Source organism: Eubalaena glacialis, chromosome 15 (genome assembly GCF_028564815.1).
Source record: "Eubalaena glacialis isolate mEubGla1 chromosome 15, mEubGla1.1.hap2.+ XY, whole genome shotgun sequence".
In the NCBI taxonomy this organism is placed as follows: domain Eukaryota; kingdom Metazoa; phylum Chordata; class Mammalia; order Artiodactyla; family Balaenidae; genus Eubalaena; species Eubalaena glacialis.
This window is the reverse complement of record NC_083730.1, coordinates 91,894,929-91,902,692: the sequence shown is the minus strand read 5'-3', so window position 1 is coordinate 91,902,692 and position 7,764 is coordinate 91,894,929.

Genomic DNA, 7,764 nt, shown 5'->3' with positions numbered 1-7,764 from the left:
TTCATTCAACTCTCTACCTGTAAAGCTTGGGAAAGTCAGGGTTTGGTGAATTCAGTGGTGGATGGGTTGGGAATCCGGGGTGCACCCGGGGGCTTTGCTGAGGGTCTATTGGAGTAAAGTCAGCATGAAGGACAGTGTACGTGACTATGCCCCCAGGAGATATTAGACAATCTGGAGACATTTTTGTTGGCTGGGACCAGGGAGCGGGCTATTAGCATCACGTGGGCAGAGGCCAGGGATGTTGTTAAGTCTCCTACGATGCACAGGACCGCCTCCACGGCAAAGAAATAAGTGGCCCAAAATGTCATTGGCACCGAGGGTGAGAAGCTCTGTGAATTAGTTTGTTATTGTTGCTGTAACAAATTGTCCCAACGTGAAATAAAACAAATGTACTCTCTTACAGTTCAGGAGGTCAGATCCAAAATGAGTCACACGGGGCTAAAATCAAGGTGTCAGCAGAGCTGCCTGCCTTTCGGAAGGGTTTGGGGAGACCCTTCCCTGCCTTCCCCACCTTCTGGCGGCTGCTCCCAGCCCCTCCCTGTTATTAGAAGATGCTAATTGCAGAGCCAGCCATTAGCATCTTCTCTCCTCTCTGAGCTCCTGCCTCCCTCTTATAAGGACCCTGTGATTACACTGCGTCCACTTGGATGATTTCCACATCTCAGCGTCCTTAACTTAATCACATCTGCAGGGTCCCTTTGTTGTGTAAGGTGACGTAGTCACAGGCCCCAGGGACTGGGAGGTGGACATCTTTGGGCAACATTATTCAGCCTGCCCTACCCTAGAGTATTTGAAGGAGGTGACCAATAGCACTGATGCTACCTGTGGGTAGAGGAGGCCCCGTTTATAATTTCAGGGCGTGAAATTCCCGTCTTTGTCTCCTGCCTGCCTGCCGGGCTTCAGGCCAGTCTTTCCTGCTACCTGGAGTGGGTGAAGGGCCGTGCATTCGCACTGGCCTCGTGGGGCCCGCCATCCTTCCTTCTGACCTGGGGATTGAGCCTCATCACCGGGGCCTTGCACGCGTGGAGACACCCCGAGTTCACGTCCAGGTTCTGTCCATGGCGCCCTGCAAACAGCCCTCTCCTCGGCTGCCCACCCTCTCCAGGGGGTACACCCCAGGGGTGTCACCTGCCCTTCTGGGGGGCAGACTAGGGAGGAGGCCTGTGCAGGAGCTGGTGGGGGAGCTTGGGGACTTTGAGACGGGGAATTCCAGGGTCTGGGGAGCTGGATTGTGGTCCTGAGGCGAGAGTGTGGGCTCTGGATGGGCTTGTCCCTTTGACCCCATTTCTAAGGGTGGAATTGGGTAGCTGATGGGCAGGCTGTGAACAGCCATCAGGAGACACGGTCATCTTTGTCACCAGGAAAGCAGCAAGAGTGGGAGAGGTTGGAGGCTGTGAGGGGCCCGAAGGGACAAGTGACAGCATCACAGGGCCGGGGTTCTGGCCCTCGCCTCCTCTTGGTCACCACCTCCCACTGTGCTGTTTTCGCCTGTTCTTCACGGGGTGGCCAGAGCAGTACCGTCCAAATCGAAGTCAGGTCCCAGCACCATCCCCAAACCATCCCAGCTCCAGCTCACTTACCCAAAGCCTGGCGCCCTCCCTGGTCGCAGCCCTGCAGCGTGCAGCTGCCCTGGCCTCTCGGGACCCCTGTCCTCCCCTCCCGCCCTGACTCCATCCTCCCCCATTGCCCCGCCCCTTTCCTGGCTCTGTTCCTGGAGCAAAGCCAGGCCCTGGGCACCTTCTCCATAAAGTTCTTCTCCATTTCAATGCGTGACTGGATGATGGGCCACCCCCCACCCCCCCCACCCCCCCCACCCCCCCGCAGGAGGGCTGCAGCACCGCCGGATGCGCCAGACCAGGCTGGCCTGGGGCAGGGGCCTTGTTGGGAGCTAACAGAGCTCTTTCTCAAAAGATTTTTGGTCTATGCGAAAAGAGAGAGAAAAAAGACCCAGAGATTAGGAGAGGCATGTCCTTTGCAAGGGGTTGATTCCATGGCAGTTGAAAGAAAGCGCACGTCTTGAAAATTTGCAAAACCCTATGTGATCTGCCCTTTCCCACACCCAGCACTGAGAGCCTTTGGGGCTGAGAGCAAGGAGGGAATAGATCGGGGAGGTGATGATTCCACTACAGTTGCTGAAATCCCTGGGCTCCTGGACAGAACCTGCCAAACTTTGCTGCTTTTAAAGAACCCCCCTCAAGCGGGGTAACTGCATGTTTTATAAGCATTGCCTCAATTTGGACCGATTGAAAGCACAGCGATTTCCATGTTCTTCTGATATTTTGGTCATAATAATAAAAGGGCTCTTCAAAATCAACCTTCTTTTTTTCTCTCTTCTTTTTGTTTTTCAATTTGGTGGTTGTATTTTATTTTTTAATTTTATTTTAAATTTATTTTATTGAGGTATAGTTGATTTACAATGCTGTGTTAATTTCTACTATACAGCAAAGTGATTCAGTGATATGCATATTCTTTTTCATATTCTTTTCCATTATGGTTTTTCACAGGATGTTGAATATAGCTCCCTGTGCTATACAGTAGGGCCTTGTTGTTTATCCGTTCTAAGTGTAATCGTTTGCATCTGCTAACCCCAAACTCCCAATCCATCCCTCCCCACCCCACCTTAGCCTTTCTTTTTTTCTTGAGCAGCAAAGCCCATCAGTGGGCGATGGGGAAGGGAGGGGGTGATTGCCATGCTGGGCGGAGATGCAGCTGACTTGGCTTAGAAAATCCTGTCCTTTCTGTAAACTTGGGTAAAATGATGACCTTGCATTTCCAGAAGTTGCCTGGACATCCCCAGAACTCCCAGAGTGTGATGTATGGTCTCTAGTTGTCATTGATTTGAACGGAATTTGATCCCCAAACCAGTGTCGATCAACCTGATTTGCTGAGAACCAAAGAGAACTTGCCCAGGCTCGGGGGCCCATGTGAGGGGAGGGGTTTGGGTGCAGGATTCCAATCTCAACGTGTCTGCCGCCGAGCCTGGACCGGCTGGCTGACCCCTGACCCTCATCTGGGAGAAGCAAAAATGCTGAGCTGCTAGTTTGGGATGGGGACAGGTGAGTGGCCCGCAGAATCACGCTGTCACTGGTTTTTACCAGATTGTGAATGGAATGTCTGTTTTCCTTCAAAATACAAAAACTATTCGTAAAACAGATAAGACAGGATTTGGGGCTGTTTTCTAAGACAATCCAATGAGAATAATACCCGCTGCACGAACCAAACCAATAATAGTTAACCTGATGTGAATTCGTCCTGATTTTTATACTTTTAAAATAATAATTGATGAATTCATTATCTATATATATGTTTTTATCATGCTTCTTTCCAAGAATGTCATCAAATCACCGAAACCGTCACATGTAATACAACATGCTCAAAGGATATGAATGGAAGTGAAAAATTCAGATAAAGAGAAAGGAGAATTCAAATATGCCAGCCTGGAGGTTAGACACAGTTACTCTAAGATTCTAATTTGGCCTGTGTTTCCATGCAGCCTGGATGTAAAAGGAAATATAGGCAATTACATAATTCTCACTCCCTAAGAGAAGGGAACCTACTGGTTCCCCAGGAAAATGAGCATGGAGGACTAAATGTGATTTTCTTACCTGGAATGATACCTTAGAGGAGGATGCAGAACAATATAGTAGAAGGTGTCTTCATAGCAACTGAGGAGCAGTTTTCCCGTGTGTGTTTCTTCGGGGGTTTCTTTGGGGAAGAAGACCTAAAGGCCGTTCTCCTGAGCTACTAGCAAGGAAAATTGGGAGGAATCATTAAAGCCAGATTTCCCACACCTAGGAAGAACCCAAGAAGAGTTCTTCGTGGTGGGAATTGAAGAATAGGAAAAGTGATGTTCCTGGACCCATTCCTGTTCTACGGAATTAAAAATACCAAGAGGTGGAAAACATCAGAGTTTGAACAAAGATGGGATAAGAAGGCTCCCCTTCGCCTGTCCACCTTATCTGGTTGGGAATCACCCCACACCCAGCGTCCTTACCAAGAGAAAGGGATGTACCCGTGCATCTCAACAGGGGTCTGCATAGTCAGGACACACAGTGGTGTCCCTGGCCCACAAGTGTTTATTACACGACCAATTCATTCATTCATTCACTCATTCATTCATTCATACATGTTGATTGAGCACTGCCTGTGTACCAGGCCCGGTTCCCGGCAGCAGGAATGTTGTAATTAGCAAAACAGAGTCAATGAGAAGAGTCCATGCAGAAAAAGACGTGCATTTGTAACATGATGTCAGGCAGTGATAAGTGCTTTGAAGGACAATAAATTAGGGCGAGGCAGTAGGAAGTGATGTAGTGACCCTTTTAAAAAGTAGCTGGAAACAACAAGGTCCTACTCTACAGCACAGGAAACTATATTTAATATCTTATGATAAACCATAAAGGGAAAGAATATGAAAAAGAAGGTCTATATATGTATAACTGAATCACTGTGCTGTACAGCAGAAATTAACACAACCTTGTAAATCAAGTACACTTTAATAAAATAAAGAATGGTTGGGAGGGGGCTTCTCTCAGACACATCAACTGAGCAGAGTGGGTGCTTCTCAATGCAGGGGGTGAAGGGGGCTTGTCCACATTCAGGGGGGGAGCACCAGGCAGGTGGAAAGTGCAAGGAGCTGAGATGGGCAGATGTTTGACGTGTCCGAGGGTCAGCCAGGTGGCTGATGAACAGGAAACGAGGGGCGGGGTGTGGAAATGACGCTGAGATTGGGGTGAGGTCTGGCAGTATCTTATGAGCCCAAGTAGAATTCCAAGGGTTTTGGAATTTGCTCTAAGTGTCATCAGACACCTTTGTCACAATACTGCTGCATAAGAAACCACCCCAAAGCCCATGGCTCAAAACAAGAACGATTCGTACTGTTCCCGAGTCTGTAGCTTGGCTGCACGGTGCTGTCGTCTTGGCTGGACTTGGCTGAACACGCAGTTGGCCGGCTATTGGTTGACGCCGGATGGTTTGGGTCAGGGTGACTGGCTTTGTTCCCTGCTGTTCCAGCCCCCATCAGCCTAACTAAGGCTTCTAATAGCGGCATAACGGGCCATGAAAGAGAGTGATGCGCGGGAGGACTCGTGAGGACCAGGCCGGAAGAGTGCAAGTCCCTCCCTCCCTCCCCCCGATCAGCCAAAGCAACTTTCAGGCCGACCTGGTTTCAAGAGATGCAGGAACAGATGTGACGTCCCCTTACCAAGCCAGTGGATACACGCGGGGAGGGGATCGACGCTCCTGGGGTGGGGTGCTGGAGAGCTGAGGGATTGCATCTGCTTTTCATTTGTCGAGGGTCACTGCAGTGGCCGCACCGAGAGAGGAAGGTGAGGAGGAGGGGTGGAAGCAAGGAGGTGGATTAGGAGGGATTCTCTAGACACGGGATGTGGGTGCTTCCCCCAAGGTAGGAGTAGAGGGGAGAGAGAAGCAGTCAAGTTTGCCTATATTTTCAAGGTGAAATCAACAGGATTTGCTGATGGATTGGCCGTGAGGTATGATAGGGAAGGGCCAAGGATGATGCCAAGGGTTCGGAAGTGTATTTGGGTGAGGGATGGAGCCATTGGCTGTGACGCGGATCATTAGGGGTTTGGATTGGGGGTCAGGGAACCACCTCGTGTTGGAGACGGAGCATGGGGCCGTTGGCACCGTGAGCATGGGATCCTTGGTGCAGGAGAACCTCCGTCCCTCACGCTGGGGACCACCCTGCTAGTCCTCAGGAAGCGGCTTCATTCAATTATCAGATGACGTGAAAGGCAGGAACAATTCATTGGGGTTAAAGTGTGAAGCTCTGAAGGCGACCACGGCGTCCTGTCCTTTGAACATCTGGTGGTCACAGTCGTCAACTAAATTGTGTTACCTTGTACCTGACACCATCTTCTTCCAAGTTCTCAGAGTGATGGGGGCAGAGAGGACATGCCATTCGGTAAATGAAGAGCATGCATTTTATGTTGATGTGGTGTCACACAGCTCTGGAGTTGGGCCAACATGCGTTACGCATCTGTCTGAGCTGATAATTACTCCATTGATCACGTCCACGTGTTGGCTTTCTTGTTTCCAAATATCACTGATGGGCCACGTGTCTTCATACTGATAATTCAATTTAGCAAAAGACAACGTGTGCCTTAAGGTCTGTAATGGGTTATGTAAAGCAGGAGTGCACCAGCACATTGATATGTTAATTTTTTTTTTTCAGTGTCCTTTTTTGCTCTATCAGGGGGGCCGCCAAGTAACTTTGCACTTGAACAGCCAGAAAAGTAGGACCAGATATGGTGATATTCAGAGGAAATGGGTCCCAGATGCCTCAGACACTGGTTTCCTGCAGACCTTCCAGTGTAATAGCCCTGATGAAAACCCACACATAAAGACGTACTCAGGACTTCCCTGATGGTCCAGTGGTTAAGACTCTGTGCTCCCAATGCAGGGGGCCCAGGTTTGATCCCTGGTCAGGGAACTGGATCCCACATGCATGCTGAAACTAAGAGTTTACATGCAACAACTAAGGAGCCCCCATGCCACAACTAAAACCCAGCGCAACCACATAAATATTTTTTTTAAAAAAAGACACATTCACGCAACAAATATTTATTGAGCACCTAATATGTGTCAGACACTTCCTAGGTGCTGTCCTTGCTTCTGGCAGAGAGTTGATAAACAGATTGATGTATGTATCAGGGGGTGACAAACACAAGGGGATAGAGTGTGATGAAGATGAAAGTGCTACTTTATATTCAGTGGTTGGGAAGGTCTCACTGATTATGTGACATGTGGGCGGAGACCTGGGTGAAGGCAAGAAGACAGTTGTGAGAAGTCTGGGGAAAGAATGTTCCAGCAGAGGGAACAGCAGATACAAAGGGTTGAGACAGAGGGCTGGTGCCTGCCATGTCTGAGGAACAGAGCAGAGGCCAGAGTTGCAGAAATAGAATGAAAAGGGGGATAGAGAGTTAAAAGAGGAGGCCAGGGAGACAAATAACTTAAGGTGTGGAAGGCCAAGCCTCCTCCTCACTCTCAGACACACTGCCTCCTTTCTGGTCTTTTCCTGGGATGCTCCAGCCACCGCAGGGCCTTTGCACGTGCTGTGTCTGCTGTCGGGATTGCTTTTGTCCTGGTCACCCTCCAGGAGAAGCACAATATGGGCAAGTTCCATATCTTTTTTGCTTATCATTGTATCCTCAGTGCCCAGCCTGGCGTAGAGAAACCGTACAATGCATGTTTGTGGGCTGAACGAATGAGAGAGGGAGGTAGGATAGTCTCAAGTCTGCCTTGCTTACAATAGCCAAGAGGTGAGCCCTCCGCTTTGCAAAGGCTTCAGGCATATATGCCCTTCCTCAGATGGTCTGTCCCCTGGTGTGGAGCCACAGCCACCTTGATAAAACAGAAATTGCGTCATGTCCCCGCTGCTTACTGCCCTACCAATTGCTTCTTACTGCACAGAGATGAACATCTAGACTCTTTCCCGCAGGACCCTTTGCTCTCTGGCCCCCATGTAATCCTTCAACCCTCATCCTACCATGACCCCTTACAGTCTGGAGCCGGCTACAGTGGCCATCCCTGTCTTTCTGGAACTTACTGCACTCGTGTCCACCCCAGGACCTTTGCATTTACTGCTTCTTCCACCTGGAAGGCTGTTTCCCTCAGCACTTTGTGTTTCTGACTCTGGGTCGATAAATTAGGTCTTGCTTTCATGTCACTTACTTGGCAATGACTTTCTTGGCCATCTTATCTGTGACAGGAAGTTGCTATCACATCCTCCAATTCATTTTCTTCCAA